At 40.1% G+C, this 23258-nt stretch overlaps 1 protein-coding gene across 31 annotated transcripts in view; it reads left to right on the top strand.

Annotated features, from left to right (window-relative positions):
• ZBTB20 (zinc finger and BTB domain containing 20) overlaps positions 1 to 23258 on the top strand; it is a 646879-nt gene that overhangs the window by 122589 nt on the left and 501032 nt on the right. For 3 of the 31 annotated variants that reach the window (XM_039497061.1, XM_039497063.1, XM_039497051.1), the window contains one exon: positions 10904 to 10986. The exons of 27 other annotated variants lie outside the window; for them this stretch is intronic. The gene's annotated coding sequence lies outside the window, so the exon portion shown is untranslated. One more of the 31 variants, XM_039497064.1, reaches the window with a different exon arrangement.

Raw genomic sequence — 23258 nt, 5'->3', positions numbered from 1 at the left:
AGAACTCAAACCACTGGGATTCAGGAAAACTGTGGACTATGACTAGATATCAATGGAAACTTGGGGTCTATTGGGAATTAGATAGTTAACCACAGTGAATCTTGCTCACATGCACATGGTTGAACTAACTGCCAGGTTATAAGTCAGGAAGGAATTTTCCTTCACAGCACTTTGTTTTTTCACCTTCCTCTGGTCCATAGACTGTCTCTTAGTGTCAGGTGGGTGTGGCCTATGTGACCATTTGCATTTGTGCAGGGTGATCAGACTTTGGTGCACTTGATTCCTTTCAGTCATCTCTTTCTGTGATTCCATGTACTGCAACAGCAAGGATGAGAAATCATTCAGTAACAAGCAGTCATTTTGTTACTAAGATGCCTGTGCCCAGGTGTAAGAATAGTTTAAAATGTTGCCCTTTAGCTGATGTGGTGTCTGCATGGAGCAAACTAGCTTCAATCAGTAAACAACTTGCTTAGCTCAGGCAAATGGCTTTTTTGCCATTTACTGAGCAAGTGCTATTGATGGAGCATCCATAGAACCACCAGGCATTCAGACACTGCAGTTGTGGCTACCAATATAAGAACTTGGTTTGACAGAGAGAGCTGCTGTAAAAGGCAGGGACAAACATCTCCTGCAGGAGGTCTGGGATTTTTGCTTTCAGCATGTTGCTGCATCCCACAAACTTCAACAGCCATATCTTTTGCTGGCTGGATGAGTTATGGGTTCTTTTTTTCCTTTCTCTCTTTTTAATCAGACAGTTATTTTCTTCTTGGAATTGATTCAAGGACCTATGTGGCAGTGTTATAATGTTATCCAGTGTACCCTCCAGGTGCAAAGTTAATTTGTAAGACTTTCAGTCAAGGCTGATTCAAGTTATGCAGTAACTACAGTAGTGCTACCAACAACAGGGTTAAAAAAGAAAGAAAGAAGCAAATAAAATGGCAGATGGCAGAGTTGGAGACATCAAGAATCCAACATGTGTGTGGGCTGGGCCGCTGAAATGGCAGCAGCATGTTACAGGGTTAAGTGGAAGATATTTTCTCAGAACTGCATTTGGGCTTTCAGACTTAGAATGGGTAAAGTCTATATTATCTTTTCCCTTCCAAGTGCTTGGAGTCTTATCTGCATAATTCTCATTAGTGTTAATGGGTCTTCAGTGCGTATGTCCCTTTGTATGAAGAGGAGAAGAGGTCCTTTAAAGGTGGAAGAGAAAATGCTGGGAAGTGGTCAGAAACTCCTGGGGGAAAACAGGCAACTGAACACTAGTTTAATTTTTGCTGGCAAGAGACCAACAACAGTAACCTTCGTAGTCAGTCCAGAGGATGGGTTAAAAAAAAAATAAAAAAAAATCCTGAAGTAATGACCCCAGGCTACCAACAGGGAGAGAACTTGTGTCCTTGAGCATGAAAAGTACTTTTCTTTTATCTGCATTAAAGTATCTTTGCAGAGCTAGATATGGGCACATCAAAATGATCTCATAATGGTGCTTGCTGTGTTCTTTGAGAGTTGGAACTGCTCAGCTTCTTTAGGCCTTATGTCCCAAGGACTCAAAGCCCCACTCTGACAGCCTTCCCTTATAAGTGCCTCTCACCAACGGTATAAAGAGAGAGGAATGCCTGCAGTCTAGTTACTCTGTGATAAAATATGGCACCTCAACCCCAAACTTTTTGCTAATATACAAACACATAATAGGCATCTTGTGGGTGAATTTTACCTTGTTTGTGCATATAACTTAGCGTTCCAATACATGACATCAGCCTCCTTGGAATTCCACAGACCAGAAAATGGTAAGTTTCCCAGATGAGCTCCTCAATCAAGACTAGATGCATCTAGTCCTTACCATGCTGGTGATCAAAGGAGGTCTTTGAATCTTGTACTGAAGAGTCTAATTAAGCAGATTATTATTATTAGTAGTAGTAGTATGTTATTGCATTATTGTAATTGCTAGAAGATCTAGTTATGAACCAAGATCTCATTGTGCTAGGCGCTGTACAAACACAGAACAAAAAGATGGTCCCTGCCCTGAAGAGTTCACAATTTAAATATAAGACAATAGACCATGGATGGATACAGACAAGAGACAGACTGAGGGTGTACCATAAGGAAACAACTGGACAGTATTGGTTAGCATGATAGGTAGTGGTCTCAGCACACCAGCAGGTAGAGTCTCCTGGATATATGTTGGGAGGATTAGTCTTGTTGGGACTCTTGAATCTACAAAAAATAGGATAGTCACCCACGCCCACTGTGGAAGTCTGGAAGATGCCCCTTGTTGGGCTGCTATGTGGTTCATCTTTAAGTATTCTTCTTCCCAGGGTGTATTGTTACAGCTGGCTAATCTCTGAGGATAGAAATAAGAATATAAGTATGGCCATACTGGGTCAGACCAAAGGTCCATCTAGCCCAGTATCCTGTCTTCCAACAGTGGCCAGTGGCAGGTGCCCCAGAGGGAATGAACAGGTAATCATCAAGTGATCCATTCTCTGTCACTCATTCCCAGCTTCTGGGAACAGAGCTTGGAACACAATCCCTGGCAATCCTGGCTAATAGCCATTGATGGACCTATCCTCCATGAACTTATCTAGATCTATGGAAGCAACATTGCAAGGGGGAAACTAATTAGCTTTGTTGCTCCTCAGAGCCTCAGTTCTTGAGAGAGAGAAAAGCCCTACATGTGTTTCTAATGTTAGTGACCAACTGCATATGTGAAGTGGCTCTCTCCTAGAATGATTTGCTTTCCATGGTTCTGAGCTTCACACATGGACTTCTAAGGAGAAAATAATATAAGGAGAATTCCAGATGCTGGCAAGTAACTTTAGTTTCTCTAGGTCTTTGCTATAATACAGGGGGTCAATGTTCAGTTGCCTGGGTTTTGTTTATGGTTCAGAGCCAGTAACTGAAAGGCAGCAGCAGGTAAGGAGTATTTTGCACTTTCCCTTAACTAGCATTAGACAGTTGTGCTGAATGATTTCATTCTCCAGTCAGATCATTCATTATGCTGTCTTGGAACTGTGAGCTGTTCATGTTTCCAGACCTGCATAGTCATTCTGTAGCGTTGCAAGTCATTACACTAAGCTGGCTGCTGGATTTTGATCTCAGCCAATAAAATGACCCTCTCTACATCTGTTGTCTACTTCAGTGTACATCCTATATGTTTGTGTGTGGATAATATCTATCTGTCTGTCTCACAAAATAGATTCTGTGTTTATCTCGATATCAGCATTCGTGAGCAAGAAGAATCACATATTGTCACTGCACAGACAGTTGTTTTCACATTGTCACTATGTGTACGTCTACACTTTAACCGGAAGTGTGCTTCCCAGCACGGGCAGACAGATGTGCTAGCTCTGCTTGAGCTAGCACACTAAAAATAACAGTGTAGCTATGGTAACATGGGTAGTGGTTGGGGTTAGCTCCCTACTTATCTATCCAGAGGGTCTGGGCAGGTTTGTATTCAGGTGGCTAGCTAGCATTGCTGCCTGTGCTACCTCCAGCTACACTACTACTCGAGCAGAGCTGTCTGTCTACCTGCACTTGGAAGCATGTTCCCAGGTGGAGTATAGACGTACCCTGTGAGTGCCACTAACACAATCAGCAGTGTGGCATCAGAGCTAAACTTAGTCCTGCATGTTCAAGTTTTGCTCTTTTTAAATATAGAAATCAGAGTGGGACTGAGTTGCAAAATCTGGGTCGCAGTAGAAGAGCGCATTTCAAACCTCCCTCAAAATACAGGGGTGTTAGTGTTTTGGATTCCATTTTGGTCTATTAGAGAAATGCCTGTGAGGCCCTAATTGTGACATTGGGGAGTCAAAATCCAAACCCAACCAAAAAGTTCAGGATACCGATGCAGGCCACCTTTAATGGAATTACAAGGTTTCACATACCGATCAGACAATACAGTTAGCCATGGCAATACATTTACAGTAGCTACAAATAACAGGTGAGTATTTAGATAGTACAGTGAACTATTTGATTATATATGAGATTTGAATGAGCCATTTGCTTGTTTGTTTTTAAACACAGAGTTTTCTAAAGAGAGATTTTTCTGTTCATGAATTTTTGTCAGCAGGAAAAGTAAGGAAATAACCCATGGACCCAATGCAGAATTCTCACCAGGCAGAAAAAATTCCTGAGCTAAGCCTGAGCAAACTTCACACTTATTTGACATGTTCACTTTCTGGAATGCTCTGGACAAATCAAAAGGATGAGCTTCTCTAGCTTCAGAACAGTTTTTGTTATCATCCTGGCCCTATCTCTCCTGGCAAACATGAGCACTTTTGTTTTCAGACATTTCCTTTGTAAAGTCAATGTCCATAAGGGACATCCAAGGACCCCAGAGAGTCAAAGGGCCTATATTTTCATAGGTTATTAGAAATATGTAAATAAGCAACATCACAGAAACTTTCCCAAAGGGATAACAGATGAAGCCATGAAGGAAAGATAAAAGTGAAATTGCAGAATATAAAGGAACAACCCCCAAATCCATACTTTTCTCTTAAGGGAACACAGGCTCAAACCACAGTATTGTGATGCAGACCCTAGTTATTAACATCCAAAACTTTAGTGTGTTTGGATCTGGGATTTTGCTAGAGACCATTTCTAATCTGAAAAGATCTTAAGGCATCTTGGTGCAGTTATAACCTGTCCCTAAAGCTATTTTAGTTACACACGATGCCTATCCATGGTGGATGAACAGTAGAGTAAGTCTTAAACATTTTTTTTATTTCCCTTAGAGGAGTTAAGTGTTAGCACAGTTTTATTGAACTAGAATTTAGATGAACTGGAAGGAGGTAATAACTTATACAGGAGACGTTCCTGGGAACCAGCTATACAGACTGGGAGGAGAAGCTTTTGGGGGGTAATTTTTTTCTTTTTTTCAATGTGCTGCATACATTAAAGAGCTGGCAGAAAGTTGACAGTATTTTAAACCTGCACTGGTTCCAGGGCATCTGTGTTGAAACAGGTACCTCACTTGCTTGGCTCTCCTGAAGTAGTTTTATGGACTGAAGCACCGTACATATAGTGCACAGTGGCACTATTAGCATTTCAGAATGAGGTTGGGAAGCAAACTTATCTAGCTACAGCTACAGACTTAGGTGTAGGTAGTAAGGAGAGACAGTAACTCTCAGTAAGCATAATTAAGCCTAATATAGACTGTAAACTGTTACCTTATACTTCTCTGCAGACAGTGTGGGGAAAGGGATTAACCTAGCAGATATGGACACTAATTACTACCTCCTTAATATTAAAGTTACCATCAGGAAGGTCTGTATCATAAATAAAACATAGTAGGGGATGAGAGACTGAGAAATATGTAAATTCATTGCAGAAAAAAAGACCAAATTAAAAAAGAAAGTTGAGTGATGCTAGTGGAAGCACAATGGCACTCTGGCTAATTAGCAGGGCAAGTATGATAAATCCTTGACTTCTCACTGATAGAGCCTGCAGAGTCCAGTCTCTAATGCATAGCTGCCTCTGCGTGATTTAAATGAACACCACTTTTGGGGTTGTTGCTGGAGCACAACCTGAAGAGTGTACAAGTGTTTTCTTTTTTTTTCTCAGAAGTTATCACCACATTTTTCTCCTGGGAATGAATTGTGACCACTGTAGATGTACTAGCTGATCTCTTGTCCTGAAAAAGGGTTGGTTTTTCGTGCAACTGACAAACCTAAAGATTCCAAAGATAGTCTTGTTGTATGGTTTAATAAGCATCTTCTTCAATACAATCAAGAAATAGTATGTTGAGATAATGATAAAAATATAACAAATCTTCAGATGATGTGTTTGCATTTACCTATAAAAATATATTGTCAAAGGAAGGATGTTCTTGTGTCCAAAGGACGAGAAAAGAAGCCAGGATTCATGGGGTTTTATTTCTGAATCTTTCACTTGTGCATTGTGTATTACTTTGGTTAAGTCACTTCACCTCTGTGTGCCTGAGTTTCCCCATCTGTTGAATGGAGATGATAAAAACTTCATAATTCTCTTCCCTTCACAACTGTTATTTAGTAAGGTCTTCACTTGGGACGACTCACGTTATTAAGGATTACTCAGGTAATTATGTCCTGCAGGATTAAGCCTTATTAGATTTTACTGTGTCACTATTGTTACTACTTAATACAGTTGAGTACTTTGTACCCGAAAACATATGTGCACATTGATGTTGGTTTATGGAAGCACTTAGTTTTCCATATATCTCTGTCTAGACCACCTTCAGGTTCAGTCATGTCAGTATAAACACTATTCTGAGCTAACTCATCAGGGAATAATTGGGGATATAAACCCGTCATTCATATCCCAACTGGTTAGTTGACAGAGCCAGGTCAGGAATGGAAGTATGAGTACTCTGTTGTTTTAACAGCTGTGACATTATGGCATTTTATTAATCCAGACATATTTGTGCAAAATTAGTGTTGACTTCTACTATATATTACCTTTTAGTTGTTCATTAACTTTTATTATCTGTGCATATCAAAGGAGGCCTGTTATTGGACAAGTTTTATTTGACATTTTGGGAAGCTCTTATTATAGGGTTTCCTCCAAAGGAGGGTGAGGAAGAAGGTTCTCATTAATTACACTTCTGCAGACATTGTGCATTTTTTTAAACAGAAGCAGATCCTTGCAGTCTCGCAACCCTAGATGTTTTCTCTCACGTTGTGGCCCCTCCCTCACTCCAGAGACTGCAGCTTGCTCTTTGTGAATTGGGCCTCCAGACAGATCACGACGTGGTTTCCCCTTCTGGGGTGAGGAATCTCACTGGCTCCGCTGTCCGCTCTGTCCGTGATTGGTAGAGGAACCTGGATTCCAGCCCAGGACCCTACAACACACAGCCAACAGCTGCTCAGTTCCGAACCTTGCTGCTCTCTCCCTGGGCTATTTCCTACTCACCTCCCACAGGCATTCTTCTCCACTCTTCTGGATATGCCCTTCCCTTGGGGCCAGGGTCCCAGGGTTCTTCCCGCTCTCATGCACAGAGGGTGGCTGCAGACATCCTCACTGCAGCCATTTCTGTTGCCCGCTTTCTGGCTTTATACTAGCCCCGTCTCTGCTCAGCTGAACTCCATCTTCCAAACAGGGACTGCTTCTCTCCCCTAAACTCCTCATGTGTGGCTTATCTCCAAACTGGCCCCTTTCTCAGCTTCCTTCACCTGTTTTGGGCTGGTGTGAGGTGAACACCCCATCACAGGCCTTAAAACAGATCCCCTAATAATGTCCATTGTAGGTCATGGTCTTAACATTTTCCGTAAAGGTTAGCAATCTCTCTCAGACAGCAATACAGGCAGTCCTCGACTTTACAGTGTTCAGTTTATAACGATCAGCACTTAGAATGTTTCTGAATTGACACCCTGATTCGACTTAAGACAATTGGTTTTGACTTTACGATGCTCGGTCCTGCAATGGAGTGGATTGCAGTTCCGAGTTACGACGTTTCGACTTCCGACGCAATTTTCAGGAACCAATTGTGTCGTAAGTCCGAGGACTGCCTGTATCTTTCATTTGTCAGATCCACTGTCCAGTTTTCAGCTCAGGTTTCCAAAAGAGGGATATTGTTTCAAGCAGTATGAACAAGTAGCCCTTTTCTGTTTCAGTTAGAGTTTTCTTCCACCCTGCATCCTTAATGTAGAACTTTTAGGATGACCAGCAACAATTGAACTTTTATTTCCTTTATAATGAGAATGGCCTGGTCTAAGAAGTTTGATTTTAGTTCAGTCCACAAATTGCTGAAGATGTGTATCTGTCACAGGGCGTCTCCATCACGACCTGGTGGACCTCACTGCCCCGCCAGTTCAGATGGTTCTTCAGTCACAAATGCACACCAGGCTCTTTATCTTTAACCAAGGTGTGCATTTTTTCCCTATTACATAACAATAACATGCAACACGTGTATAGCAACAACAGGCTTTCCTGCAGTCCTCATTCACTCTCGGAGCTTCCTTCTGAGCTCCTCTTGCACTCCCCCTTGCTTCCTGTTTCCTTTCCTTATATTCTCCCCAATTACCTTGTTAACACAGTGATTGTCACCCAAGTGCTCACAATGTCCCACCCGAAAGTATATAATTGCCCTCAGATGGGCCTGCAGCCTTCTCCAGGCTGCAGCAATGTCCGTGATCAGGGTGCTGCTGATAGCACAGTGTCACAGTATCTAACTCCAAATCACCCATCCAACAAGCAACTGGGTAACTGATATTAAATCTCCAGCAATATATTTATAAAATGTACCAGATACCTACTAGCTGGAGCACTAAATCTAACAGCCCAAGGTAGATATGAAAAGATGAGTGATACCATGAGCAAGGTCTGGGGGCAACATGCTGTTGCTGCCAGTTTGAGGGAAGCTGGAGGGTGCTGGGATGTCTACCAAAGTGCTCAAGAGCTTCATCTTCCACAACAGCCCCTGGCTGACAATATTTGAGCTTTATCCCCTTTCTAGCTGATGGAAGAAAGAAGGAGCTTACTTTCTCTTCTCCCCTTCCAGTGCCTCAGTATGAATAAAGGGCTACTTGTTCATACTGCTATGACCTGGATGGGTCTGTGTGACTTGGCTCCTCACTCAGCCTTGAGGTCCTCCTTTGTGAATAACTCTTGAGGTCCTCTTTGTTAATAATGCCAGTGTTTGCCTCCGCTTTCCTAAGCAGCAGCAGTGACACTGTGAGCCTGACATTCTCATTTTTGCCCACAAGGCTTTGATTAGCAGCAGTGAAAATTACCCAGAATCTTGTTAATGTCATGCTATTGCTGCTTTGCAAAGCTCTGAGCAGTAGCAGAGGCACTGGAGCCATTGGTGTACAGAATAAGGAAAGGAATACTGCATTGAGTCACACGTGGTTTCTGTTTGAAATGTGTTCTTGACATCTGTAAGGGGTAGAGACTTTTTTAAAGAAAAGCTTAACTTCTTCAAGTACAATGACATAGGAATGGATTTGTCAAGTATTTATAGATGTATCATAATTCTGTGTAGCAGGTATAATAAAAATTTCCATCATAAGTGTACTTCCAGAAGCAAATAACCTTAGCTTCTTTTAGAAATTACACTTAGCACCTACATGTTCAAAGCACTGAACAAACATTTAAGTAATCCAACAATTCACTGTGAGCTAGGTGTTATCCCCATTTTACAGATGGTGAAACTGAACCACAAAGAGGTGTGCCCAATGCCACACAGCAAATCAGCAAAAGAGCTGAGATTAGAGCTCAGGGCTCTCCTGACTCCCAATGGTTTGTTCAGTCCTCCAGACCACATCACCGCTCAACAGCTGCCTCTTAATTGCTTCTGAGAGCATTCATGTTAAACAAATTATGAAACAAAGTAACAAGCCTGAGCAGGTCTAAAAACATGAAGAATGGTTTGCACCTTCTCAGCAAAATCAGGAGAACACCATTTCTGCAATGCTTCATTTCCAATTTGCATCTTAAAGATATGTGACCTCCTCCCTCTCCCAGCTTGGTGCCTCCATTGCAATATACTTTATCTTGAAGTGATTCGATTTTATTTGTACAAACTGCATTCGTCGTCTGCAATAAGGATGGCTAAACACATTCATGCATTGTTCTAAAATTTAGGTAAAGATAATCCATTAAAATAAAAATAAGTAATGCTTATTTTTTTAATTAGGAAGTGTACTTAAAAAATAAGGACAAATCTAATTTGATCAATGAGATTTCTTGGTTGTCTGTTAAATTTCCTGACTAAATAACCTCAGAAGATGCAATGTTTCTGCCAGTTGTTCCCAGCCCTTCCCCCTCTGGATGAGTCAGTCGCACATTTCTGGATCTAAATTTTCTTTTCCCTCAGTCTTTGTTAGTAATATGAAAAGAGCTGGGTTTTGAAACTAAGTTGGCTTTTGAAGAATGATTATAACTCTATTAGAATGAAGAGATATATGCCCTCTGGATGAGATGTGAAATCAAAGGCTTGGCCATTAAAGATATATGACACTTTTCACAAGAGTTAAGGGCATAAACCCCGAATGAGCTGGTTAAATATGAGTTGGGTTAGTTAAGTTCTGCATCCCTGAATTCCTCTTGCACTTTCAATTGAATATGTAAAAGGTTCTCAAATGTTTTTTTATAATATGGATCACATCTGTAATCTTAAGATTTAGTCAACACTTTTCCAGTCCATCCTTTTCCAGTACAGAATTGTTCTTTATGAAACATTTTCTCATATGCTGCCCCATTGAATTTTAAATGTCCCAAGTAATGGGGCTTCCAATACTTCCCTTGGGATACAATATCAGAGGCTAACAAATTGGGCACACTCCATCACTTTGGCTTCCGCTTGATAAATAAATATCCAGCTTCATGGTAACTTCATCAGCCATATGGCTACTTTGCATCAGAAATTTTGGTGCGCAGTCATATAGGCTTCCATATATTCTTCCCTAAATCACTGCAAGGGGGAAGGTCTCTCCTATAGAAGATATACAGTGTTTTGCTGTGCAGTTCCATAGGTTGTAGTTCTGAAATCTTATTCTATGTGGTCTTTTTTTTTCTCTGTTTCATACCTCCCCTGAGATTTCTTCCATCTGTTGCTTGATACCACATAGCAGTGGCTGTCCAGGTTGAAGGAGGTCTTAAATGAATTAAGGAGGAGTGATTTCACAGAACATTTTTGTGGAGTTATTTCTATCATTTTTGTTTTCTAGGAATATCCCAGGAGTAGCTTCCCTGGTTGATAGATGTCAGATCACTGAGGAAAATAAACTTGTACAGGAAAAAAATCACTTTACAATAGCCATTCAGTAATTTTGCAACTTTTTCGCTATCATCTTTTTTCTTTATTATTTATAGTCAGCATTAAATATTATAAAACAGCAGCGTGACGTCCTGAATGTGTGGATCACTAATCCTATCATGGGTCTGAAAAAACAAGTTTGTCTCTCATTGTTCTTATTTTCTTCTCCAGAATGATCAGTCTTTGTGGAATGTTCTTCTTAGCAGAAAGAACTCTTCTTTAGCTTCGGGCCGCTACAGGATTTCCATCCTCTGGTGAGAGAGAGAGAGAGAGAGAGAGAAAACAGTTTGCCAGGTGTTTCGACTTCTAGAAAATGCCCCTCTGCCTCTCCAGCAGTCGCTGCCTGGGGCAAAAGCCCATATACTGGGACACCAACATAGCAGGGCAGGAAAAATTATAGGCCTCCATGTGAGGCTATCAGGTAAAATTTGGAAGGCTGAAGTTGTTTGTTCTCTTCCAAACTAACGTCTCAATCTTTTCCTCCCAAGTTTCTGTATTTGTTCCTTTTTCTTCCCTTTCTCCTTCAGTTTGTTACTCCTACCAATATTTATGTATGCATGTTAAGTGCAGAACCTATCGTAAATACTGTTGACATAACCAGTGTCCTGATTTTGTATGTTAGGCTCTGATTCAGGAAGGAACTTCAGCATGTGTCTAACTTCAAGCATGTGAGCACTCCCATTGACTTCAGTGGGACTATCTGTACAGTTAAAATCACCTGCTTAAGTACCTTCCTGAATCAGGGTCTTAGAGAGATGCCATTGTGTTTCCATTGCTGGAAAAAGAAGAAAAACAGTTCTCACTCCACCAGTGAGCTGATGCAGTGAGAAATGTAGGGCTGGATACCAGCTGTGAATGCCAGCCGAGTAGCATTGTAAGAAGTTATAAAATACCATTTCAGTCAGATTGCACAGATGCACTTACAAAAGCTACCATCAAACTAGAGTTCTTCATTCCATTTATCTATTTGAAGGTCCTAGTTTTATGACAAATGAAAGACTATTAAATATTGAGCAAAGAAATTTCACCTGGAGTCAGAGCATTTTAATAAATAAAGATTTAAAGAAACCAATATAGCTCCGTGGAATGTTGTCATTCCTATCCATACCTCTAAATTTTCCTGTTTACTCTTATCCTTTCCCCCACGTCATCTGTTCTAATGCATCCTTCTCATAGATTCAGAGATCTGAAGGCCAGAAGGGACCACTGTGATACTCTTTTCTAGTCTGTCCTCCTGTGTAACACAGGCCATAGAACTTCATAAAATAATTACTAGAATAGCTCTTTTAGAAAAAAAATCCAGTCTTAATTTAAAAATGGCCAGTGATGGAGAATCCACCACAACCTTTGGTAAATTGTTCCAATGGTTAATTACTCTCACCATTCAAAATTTCATGCCTTATTTCCAGTTTGAATTTTTTCTAGCTTCAACTTTCAGCCATTGGATCCTGATTATACCTTTCTCTGCTAGATTTAAGAGTCCACTCTTAAATATTTGTTCTCCATGTAAGTATAGATAGACTATAATCAAGATATCCCCTTAACCTTTTATTTGCTAAATTAAATAGATTTTGTTTTTTTTCTCTCGTTGTTGTTCCTCCTTCATTTCCCCCTTGGTGACCCTGATCATTTGTGGCCAAATCCTGAAGTTTTTACTCCAGCAAAACTCCTATTAAAATCAATGGAGCCAGGTTTTAACTCCCTGTGTTTTGGCCTTCGGTTCTTACCAGGTAGTTTTTACCCATAGCAAACTATATGCATTTTGGGACATACATTTAAGCCAACATAAAGGCATTGGTTGTTCATTTACTTCTAGAACGAGTCTGTTTCCTCTTGGATCTCCATTTGGAAGCTGATTAGGAATATGCATGATGCTATAACATGCAAATTCTAATGAGTAGGTGGAGAATAAGTATTTTCTGTGTGAAATGTTAGTTTTGTTTTACTCATTTAAAGACAGAGATTTCAATATGCTTGTTTAACATTCAGCAAGCTCTCAAAGTTAAGAGTCCTGAGGGTACGAGGTGTTTAAAACAAAATAACCTACATGTTGAAGAGATAATTAGATGCGGGAGGGAAGATGGGAAATGTAGGGAGTTCAAATGGATGAGGGCCGAGATAACCTTAATGCCCCAAAGAACACCACCATTCTCTTCCCATCTCCCACAGGGCTGCCCTAGATAAACTGGCAAATGGATGCCCCCACCAGTCTGCAGTAACCCACTTGTGAATTAATGAACATTTTACTGCACTTAATATTTTGTTGATATAAAATATTATATCAATAAGCAATGTATTTTACTACTAACATTTATCTTTTAGTTTTATTTTCTGCATGGAAATTGAGTATATATTTTTGACTTGAACAGCCTATGCCTGTGCATGGGAGTCTATTTTCAGTGAAGAGCAGCATGAATTAGTGCGCAACTGTCAATAATGGGCCCTGCACCCCTGATTCCTGTCTTCAGTGAACTGAAAACATTCAGCCTACACATTAGATGCCAGCAAATCCCTTCATTGAGGAATATCTGCCTTCAAGATGGGATTTGCAATATGGATGGCATCATAAATCACATGCATTTAATTCTGCTGGCTGTTGGGATTCTACTAAAATGTAATGCATGACACTCCAGACAATGAGGTCCAGTGGAAAGAGCAGGGAACTGAAAATAAAAGAACCTGGGTACTGGGTACTGGTACTGGTTCTATCACTGTCTGTGTCTGCTTTGGAATAGTCACCTCTCCTTACAATATCCAGGTTTCCCCATCTGTGAAAGTGGGAATAATGATACTACTTATACACCTTTGTAAACTTATACATCTTTGTAAAAGCTCAATATATAGTTGGTGCTAGGTATTTTTATGTCTTGACACTTCAGTACTAAGACCCTCAACTGGAACCTCAGAGACTGGTTAGTGTGCAGTTGCTTCATGCAATTGTCCTGTGGTAGAGTGCCTGCCATTAAAAACATAACATTTACCAGTACATTGTGATTGTGATACAGTGGCTTAAGAAAATAGCACAGTTACTGCATGTACTTTGGTTAATGACTGTTGTGTTTTTAAGCCAGGTAGGATGGACCTGAGGAGTGAAATCTGTTGTGTTGATCACTCATTGCTATCCATGCGAGTAATGTATTTGAATAAATATTTAAGGCTATATGCAGCCCTCAAAATGGGCTTGCAACTCTTATTGACACTACTGGGGTTATTGTGTATTGATAGAAGACATTAGTGGCCCTTGAAGTGGTGCTGTGAGACTCGGGGAACATGATGAAAATAGTAACCATTACTGTAGTATTTTTTTTTACACTGCAACACAAAGGCAGGGTCAGTTCCTCAGATGGCATAAATTGGCATAGCTTCATTAAATTAAACAGAGTTTATGTTAGATTATACCAGCTGAAGATCTGGCCCAGGGTCAACAGAAAAAGGGACATACTGCTACAAAATCCAATATGGCAGCAAATGTACTGAGAATTGGAGAAATGACTTGAGGAATAAAAGTTCTGTCATTATGGCTGTAATTCAGCAAGATGATTACATGTGCATAATTTTAAGCATATGACTTCAGTGGGAATACTTATTTCCTTTCTGAAAGTTACTCTCATGCCATTAAGTACCTTGCTGAATTGGAGCCTATCTTAATGATGATTTTGATGGAAAATCTAGGATGTCACTTCAAAATAAACATTGCAACTTTATCCTTTTATTTTTTTTAACTGCAGACATATTTGTTCAAATGCCACCTACAAGCCTTATTTATGAGTGAATAATGACTAATATGTTGGGAAATTTTGCTTTTTGTTCTTAAAACATAACTCCCAGTAAGTTACGTCTAATTTGTATGAAAATTTGAATGTACATAAATCTTGATAAGAACTGGATATCTAACTTTGTTTTGTACATTGTTGCCTTTGTATTAAAATATGTAGCTAATTTTTAACCTGGAGAGGAGCTCTCCTGTAGCTTAGTTAACATTTGTAAATTCCTATCAACTGTAACCAAAATTAAGAAACTTAGTGGAAAAAGTGTCTGCCTTTATAATGATTTTTCCATCAGTGTGATTATTTTAGCATTAGCTACGTAGCAAAAGCTATCACTAAGTTTGTGAAACAGCTCCAGAAGTTCTGACCCCTTGCTTTCGGTTGCTCTTGACTTCCATAAAAATTAATTTTTGGGGGGCTGAAATTTTCCCTGCTTGGTGACATCTGAAATGTAAATTGGTTGGGGAAAATTTCTTGAGCTGTTCTTTTTATACAAGGCTGGGGAAAATATCCTTTTTCTATAATAAAAAATATTACATGCTTTTCTTACATAGATAACTCATAAATGGCTGGACTTTGAACTGTGGTGTGTACGTAGTGCCCATTCTGGAATATGTCCATGTATATCTAGAAAGTGTATATCTAAATGGGATAAGTACTCAAAGAACAATTCAAAAGCTACTCAGATGACTAACAGGTTGCAGTGGATGCAAATTGCGTCTGCTTTAAACTTCTAATAAAGCATCAAAATGTGATCATTTGTGCTCTGAAAGGTACATATAAATAAATTAGCCTTTAAACCATCTCCAGATATAAAATATAAGCTCAGGTTTTTAAGAAGTACCAAAGGATGCTTTGACTGACAGTCAGTCTTTATCACTATAAACTTTCCTGTATCTCACAGGAATTTATATACTATAGTGACTCCTCTTTGTTCTCAGTATCAAATGCCATAATTTTCAAATAATGGTGAGAAGGGGGTGGGGGAAGCAGAACACAATGTTCTGCTATTGTTTTAGTTCCCTAATTATTGCACGCTTCATAAAATTAAATGATACCTTAGCTGAAGAATCATTGCCTGTGAGAAAATAAGGTAGGGCCCTATCCAAGTTCCATTGAAGTCAATGGGAAGATTCCTATTTATTTAAATATGAATTGGATCAAGCCCAAAATTCTCACAAAATTTAAAATCCTATATTAACATCATACGGTGTCATCATATCGTCATATCATAGCTATAATAACCATAAATAATTAATTTGATTAAAAATATGCATAATATATACAGACAATTTCAGCATAGTTATAAGAAAGGTATAAATTCCATTAAGAACACTATAGTTAGAAACTTTTCTAGCAAAATTTAATCATGCACAATATAATCTACATCTTCTTTCATAAATACCAGTGTGTTTTAGAAGTTTCAGCATAATAATAATAATAATTAATAATAATACTTATTTCAGTTTTTTAATCTTGAGAGTCTCAAAGTGCTTTACAAAGGACCAGTATCAGTATCTTCATTGTATAGATGGGGAAACTGAGGCACAGAGCATATAAGTGACTTAGGGTTATATGATAATTTAGTCACTGAGACCTGGTCTACACTACGGGATTAGGTCAAATTTAGCCGCGTTAGGTCGATTTAAAAATGAATGTGTTCACACAACCAACCCTGTTCCGTCGACCTAAAGGACTCTTAAAATCGACTTCTGTACTCCCTGGTGAGGGGAGTAGCGTTAAAATTGACTTTGCTGGGTCGAATTTGGGGTAGTGAGGACGTAAATCGACGGTATTGTGCTCCAGGAGCTATCCCAGAGTGCTCCATTGTGACCACTCTGGACAGCACTTTGAATTCTGATGCACTAGCCAGGTACACAGGAAAAGCTCCTGGAACTTTTTAATTTCATTTCCTGTTTGGTCAGCGTGGCAAACTCAGCAGCACAGGTGACCATGCAGTCCCTCCAGAACCGTAGAGTGTAGAATGTTTCTATGCTCCCCCATCATCTCTGTCCCTGAGGTTATCGCAGATTAGAAGGTGAAAAAAACGCACTCGCAATGACATGTTTTCCGAACTCATGCAATCCTCCCGCATTCATAGGGCACAGCTTAATGCATGGAGGCATTCAGTGGCATAGACCAGGAAAGGACATGATGAAGCATCTGTTGGGGGAGCAAACGGACATGATGATGAAGCGTCTGTTGGAGCTGCAGGAAAGCCAACAAGAGCACAGACCCCTGTTGCATCCACTGTATAACCGCCTACCCTCATCCCCATGTACTATAGCCTCCTAACCCAGATGCCCAAGAACGCCGGAGGGGAGACGGGGGGGCGCGCTCCAGGCACCCAGCCACTCCACTGCAGAGGATGGCCAAAGCAACAGAAGGCTGTCAGTCAAACAATTTGATTTTTAGTGTGGCTACAATAAGCAATGTGGCCTTGTCCTTCCCTCCTCCCCCACCCTACCCAGGCTACCTTGTCTGTTATCTAATTTTTTTTTATTAATAAAGAAAGAATGCATGGTTTCAAAATAATAGTTACTTTATTTCGAAGCGGGGAGGGTGGTTGGCTTACAGGGAATTAAAATCAACAAAGAGGGCGGGTTTGCATCAAGGAGAAACACACACAATTGTCACACCGAAGCCTGGCCAGTCATGAAACTGGTTTTCACAGCCTCTCTGATGGGCAGCGCGCCTCGCTGTGCTCTTCTAATCGCTGTAGTGTCTGGCGCAAAACGGTTGTCTGCTGTTGCTTTCATGGAGGGAGAGGCGACTGATGAAATGTACCCCAAACCACCCGCGACAATGTTTTTTGTCCTATCAGGCATTGGGAGCTTAACCCAGAATTCCAGTGGGCGGCGGAGAATGCGGGAACTGTGGGATAGCTACCCACAGTGCACCACTCTGTAAGTCAATGCTAGGCATGGTAGTGAGGACGCACTCTGCTGATTTAATGTGCTTAGTGTGGACATACACAATTGACTTTATAAAATCGATTTCTAAAAACTGACTTCTATAAAATTGACCTAATTTTGTATTGTAGACATACCCTGAGTGAGGAATATCATTTATGTCTACCGATCCCAAGTTCAGGGTCTATTCACTGGTCCACTGATTTTCTACATAAAAGACAGTAAAGTTCATCTATGACCCAGTTTGAAGAAAAATGGTTTAGACTGTAATTATAAGTCTCTTGACTTCATTGGGGTTGTATGCAAAAAACAGAGGGCAGAATTTGTCTTCTAAAATATTGTGCTCAAAGGTGGTTCTAGGTGTTCTGCTTCTCAGAGCACAAAATGTTTCTGCACCCTGAGCAGTGTATTAAAAAAAAAGGCCAGGTGGCCATGCAACATGGCACCCTCACCCTGGCTATTGATTTAGCACCCTTAGAAGTTGGTGCCCAAGGTGGCCACTATGGTTGCTCAATCTTGAGGCTGGCACTAATTGGGTGGAGATTGCTCACAAAGGTATCTTAATTTTTCAAGTAACATTTTCTATATATTGGACCAGAACAGAAGGTTAGTAGGAGATAAATGCCTTGGGTTATAAATAATTATGTGTGAGCAAAAAGCAATACAATGCACTTAGGAACAGCTTGGCGTTGCTATAGAGTGAAAGTGTATTAATCCAAAACAGAAGAGTGATGGCTTGCATTGTACCATAGATGCTCTTCAAAAGTAGTCTCCATGTTTGCTTAGATCTGGATAGAGTACCCTATAGGTTTTTGAATATCTAGGATATATTTTGATGATTTTCTTTATGGAATAATGTCTTATGTAACCATAACTTGAGTAAGAAGGGACAGTCTATAACAGATCTAAAGTTGGGTTATAGTCCTGCTGGGGCTGAATAGATAATTGATGCTCTTTTAAAAAGTATGGTAGCTTTTACTGTAGAGTGACGTGTCAATGGGACCCTCTGTGGTCTGGGACCAGACCTACTATGTTTTGAGAAACTACTGGGGAAAACAATAGCTTTCACTTGACTTCTGTCAGAGCCACGTTGAGGCTCTCTCCCCTCTAAATTACAGCTGACCGTCTCATTTTAGAGAGGAAAAGGTGCCTCCAGAGTTGTAGCCAAACTGCTGGTATTCGGCTGATACCATGCTGCCTATGGATGCTTATTGAGTGTTCAGAGAGAGCCCCTGGAATTGTTGATGCCATTAAATGCTATCACACAGTGGGTGAACTTCTATCTGTTTTCCTTGAATAACTTAAGAAGTGTCTTTGTCTGCCATTCAGTCAGTGGCAACCTTGGATTCAAAGAATGAATAATCACTTCCAGCTGACCTGCATTAGCACATAACTGGAACTGTTCTTCCAGTTCTCTTGCCAGTGATAGCATTAAAGGAGACATTCTCCAGAGAAAATGAAGACAAATTTTAATACAGGAAGAGACTATCAAGTCTATACTAGGGATGGAGACTAAGATCTCCTTCTGATGACTAGTAGCACTGTGTATGTATATTGTCAGGATTACTTTGGTAGTTTTAATCTCTACCAGCTGGACTGAACCAAATATTGCACAGCCCCAGGATTCTTTCAGATTTGCCCTCCCCAGCACAGGGGGAGACATCTTTGTTGTCATCATCTCTTAGCAGGAGGAGAGAAGTACTGGAGGGTCCTGGTAACCTGCCAAATGAGGGATTGCAAATCCTTCTGTGAAACTCTTCTAGAGGATTCCTGAATCTCAGGCTTTCATTGGGGTGCCCTATGAACTTTCCTGTCTTCAGAGACAATGGGTTTTGAGAGTTTGCCCTTTTAAAAAAAGTTGAATACAGATTAGGGAAAATCAAAGTCCCCAGACAAATCTTGAGTTGCAGAAGCCCAACGGGAAGTGTCACCTGTTAATCCATGATATTGCCTCTTTGAAATAACCAGATCACAAAAGTTGAAGTGGTTTCTAGTAAAACTGCTTTTGAGGACCTTATTACTATGTATATGCCCTGAAAGAGAATAAATTGTGGTGCAGATGCCTTCCTTGCCTAGAGAAGTGGATGATCCTCTAATGAGGAGAGCAGCTTGGAAGCAGAAGGCAAAGAATGAGCCTGCATTGGAAGCTCATAGTGATTTTATTGCGAACAGTGCCACCTACATTTTTTTTCTTTGGCTTTTTGGTTTCTACAGGAGTTGCCTTTCATTTATCTGATGGAAGATGAACTATGGTCACAGGTTATGCACTACTTTTGATGTAAAAATCTTTTGGTTAATCAGGCCATGACACTCTTATCTCATACACTCCCACTGCAGTTTATCTACAATCACAGCCATGGCTCGATGCCTGTCATACTGCCTGACCAATGTAGTATCAGTGCATTCTGAGAAGATCTAGACAGCTACTCCAGTCTCTGTTGTTGCTGCTGGAAAAGAGGAGTTGTTCACGATGCCTCTTCCACCCCACCTCTTCTACCACACAGGATACTTAGATTTCTTACATAAATCCCATAATTGATTGCCCTTCTGGAGGATACTTTCCATTATAGAACCTGTCTGGCAGTTCAGGTTGCTGCATCCTCTACTTTTAGGAGTTTTTACTTAAGAGCTTTGATGATAAGCAAGGTGGTATGCTGACAAACAACAAATGTAAACTGAAGTGGTACATGAAAGTTAGGAACACAGAGAGGAGGCTGCACATGCAGATGTTTGGGTCCCACTATATTGCCAAAATTGACTGTGGGGATGCTAGCCTGTGGACCAGACCAATTTGTACCCACTGGAGGAATACAATTGCGGTTGGATTGACTGAACGACTAGTTGAGAAACCTTTGAATAACTAACCCTATTTTCATCGTTATGTGACTAGAACTATCACCATCATTAGAGCATTAAACCATCTATAGATGAGGTGCTCTTCCAGGGGACAGGAGAGTTGCAGTGTTCAGCTGCCAAACTGAGCTATGGCCATGTCACACACAATAATAAACTTAGATGCCACCATAAACAATCTTGAAAATTATGTATATGGTTAGTTTAGGAACAGTTGCTTTGCCCAGGAAGATTTAGTTTAGTTGTAGAATTTGGTTTTTAATAGGGCCCTGTTTTTACATAGAGATGAATGTTTCCTTAGAACAAATGAAAACTTTACACATTTTAGCTCAAACTGTGCTCTGCTAAGCCTCCCACATTTATACCCATCTTCCTGGCAGTCATCCCAAAATATGTTTGGGTTGAGGCATTATGCATTACATTTGGTAAGGCTTTAGCATTCCCTCTTGCTCACATCAATCCTTATTTCTGTTTGCTCTTGTAATTTACAGTTAATGAAAATTCTAAGTTTACCTTTGTTTTTGTTGGCTTCTGTACAAGAGAACCCTTCAGCCCTTGCAGCCTTCCATCCAACTGGAAAGCAGAATTCGAGAAAGCAAAATCTAACAGAGTAGTTCCATTTTAGACAGCAGACTGGATGTTTATGTCAGTATGATAGCAATCTTGGAGAAACATTGAGTGTCTTGCTCCAGGCCTGACTTTACTTACTGGGGTGAGTAGGCTTACAAAGCATCCCAAATGGACAGTAGCCCTCAGTTAATCATAATGTAACAGAGCCAATCATGAAGTCCCTAATCAGTTTCTCCTCGATCCTTGCTTAGACAAGACTCCTGCTCAAATCCACAGGAATTTGCCTAAGTAATGACATCAGAATGTGGCTCAGAATTCACTCAGATGACCTTAATGTGATGTGGATGATATTGACAAAATAAACCATTCTGGAGCCATTACAGTCTCTCCTGACAAAATCTACTTTTAAAAAATATTTGCCTCATGGATTTTCAGTCCTGAAATAATTTTTCAGTCTGCTGCATACCACCCATGCACAGGAACTGTATATTTAAAAGATTACTATGTTAAACAGGTGTCTGCACATATACAGTATGTATAGTGTGTGTATATAATTGTGTTTATATATATAAAAATTATACACACTATGCATACTGTACATTTACAGTTTAACATTATACACACATATATAAAATAAAAACAAAATTCCTACACATACTAATTTTTAAAAATTCTGCTTAAAAATATAAAGTTCTCATTTATTTTGGTGGTCATACAGTGTTCCAGAGTGGTGTCTTTTCAAATTTAAAAAATCATTTCTTGGATAAAAATGTAGACAAATTTAGAAGAATTATTCAATCCAACAGAAATTGTAATATAGTCATAAATTCCTGAAAAACACCAAGTCTTTGCAGACCTGAAGAAGAGCTTTGTGTGAGCTTGAAAGCTTGTCTCTGTTACCAACAGAAGTTGGTCCAGTCAAAGATATTACCTCACCCACCTTGTCTCTCTAATATCTTGAGACCAACATGGCTACAACAGTGCATACAAAGTCTTCACAATGGCAAGCCTGACTGACTCTTGGTTTAGCATCATGTGCACACCACTTTAGTCCAGTCCATTGTTCTCACTGCTATAAAAGTGTAGCTTATCAATATGGGCTCTGATCCAATTTTAAAACTTAATTTTCTGCTGTTCAGTTCATCTTGTGTAGCCATTACTGATGCTGTGCAGTCTGATGCATTAGAGGACAAGGCATGGGAGAAAAGCACTCTTTGCACCTGTTTAAAATCTCCAGTGCTTTGTGTGGTTCCTGGGCAACAGGCAAGAATCCTGTGAAAAGCTAGGCTGCACTTGCTCAATTGTCGCTGGCAGCTGTGACTTTGAGAGAGCACATAGCAGCTCCTTAGCAGGTTGCTTGTGTTATGTGACAGGCACTGATCATGGCAAACTCTTGGCTGATTTTTCTTCATTTGTGCCTGTGATCAAGGCTGGGTTGCTTGGAGTTGCATACTTAGCCAAGAAAAGAATTAGAGAGCTCTAAGGTGAGTTTGTCATTGGTGAGGGGCAGGGAAGTGAGGCAGGGATTAATTGTGACTCAGTGCTTTCTTGACTGGCAAACGGGGAGAGAAGCACAGACATTTCTCACCACACGGTATTTTTCTCTACATTTTGTGTTCTTTTCAGGATCTTTTTGCAGTGATGCCATGTGGAGCACAAGGGCTCATAGCCTGGGAACAGTGTGTTTTTTGTTTTGGTTTGTTTGGTGGGCGAGTGTACATTTTAGGTTAGAAATCTCTCATATAATTTTTTTTTATTGTTGGTTCTGATCTCTTGAGGTTGGCACGTCTGGCATTTTTTCTACTGGGGCTAACAATCACATCAGTCTTTGCTGCATGCCCGATCTGGGTCTATCCTCAGTGTCATCTTAGCAACTGATTTAGTCACACAGCACTTCCGTGATTGGCAAATTCAGACCATTTCATCTTTGTATCCGCTCTACGTTATCCAGTATAAACATCCCTATTCTGCCCTACTCAAAGGATGTCAGTATTTGATCAGTAGATTTCAGCAAATTGTCCAAATCTCAAAATATTATGAACTATTGACATCCCCATCCTCATAATGGCAAGCCTGGCATTTCTTTGAGATTGCTTTAAACCCTATTTATGCGCATACTGGTTCAGCCCAGAAGGATTGGATACACTATAGCCTGTTTCTACTTAAGCTTGTATCAGTGTCTTCTTTTCTGAAACTTCTGGAAAAATCTCCTTTAGACACACAGTGGAGCTGATGACAGTACAAGATGTTACAACCACTTTATTAGCCAAGATTAAGAAAGAGTGGAAGAGTATCTGACTACTAGATGGGCAGGTGTTGGCAAGGACCTTTACTTGATATCGCTGTTGAATTTCTTAGTTAAACACAATAGAAATATGGCTATTAAGCAATAAGAGTCAGTGTGGTGTAATGGACAGAACACAA

Source organism: Mauremys reevesii, linkage group 1, assembly GCF_016161935.1.
Source record: "Mauremys reevesii isolate NIE-2019 linkage group 1, ASM1616193v1, whole genome shotgun sequence".
Lineage (NCBI taxonomy): Eukaryota > Metazoa > Chordata > Testudines > Geoemydidae > Mauremys > Mauremys reevesii.
This window is presented reverse-complemented; position numbering and strand designations above follow the sequence as displayed.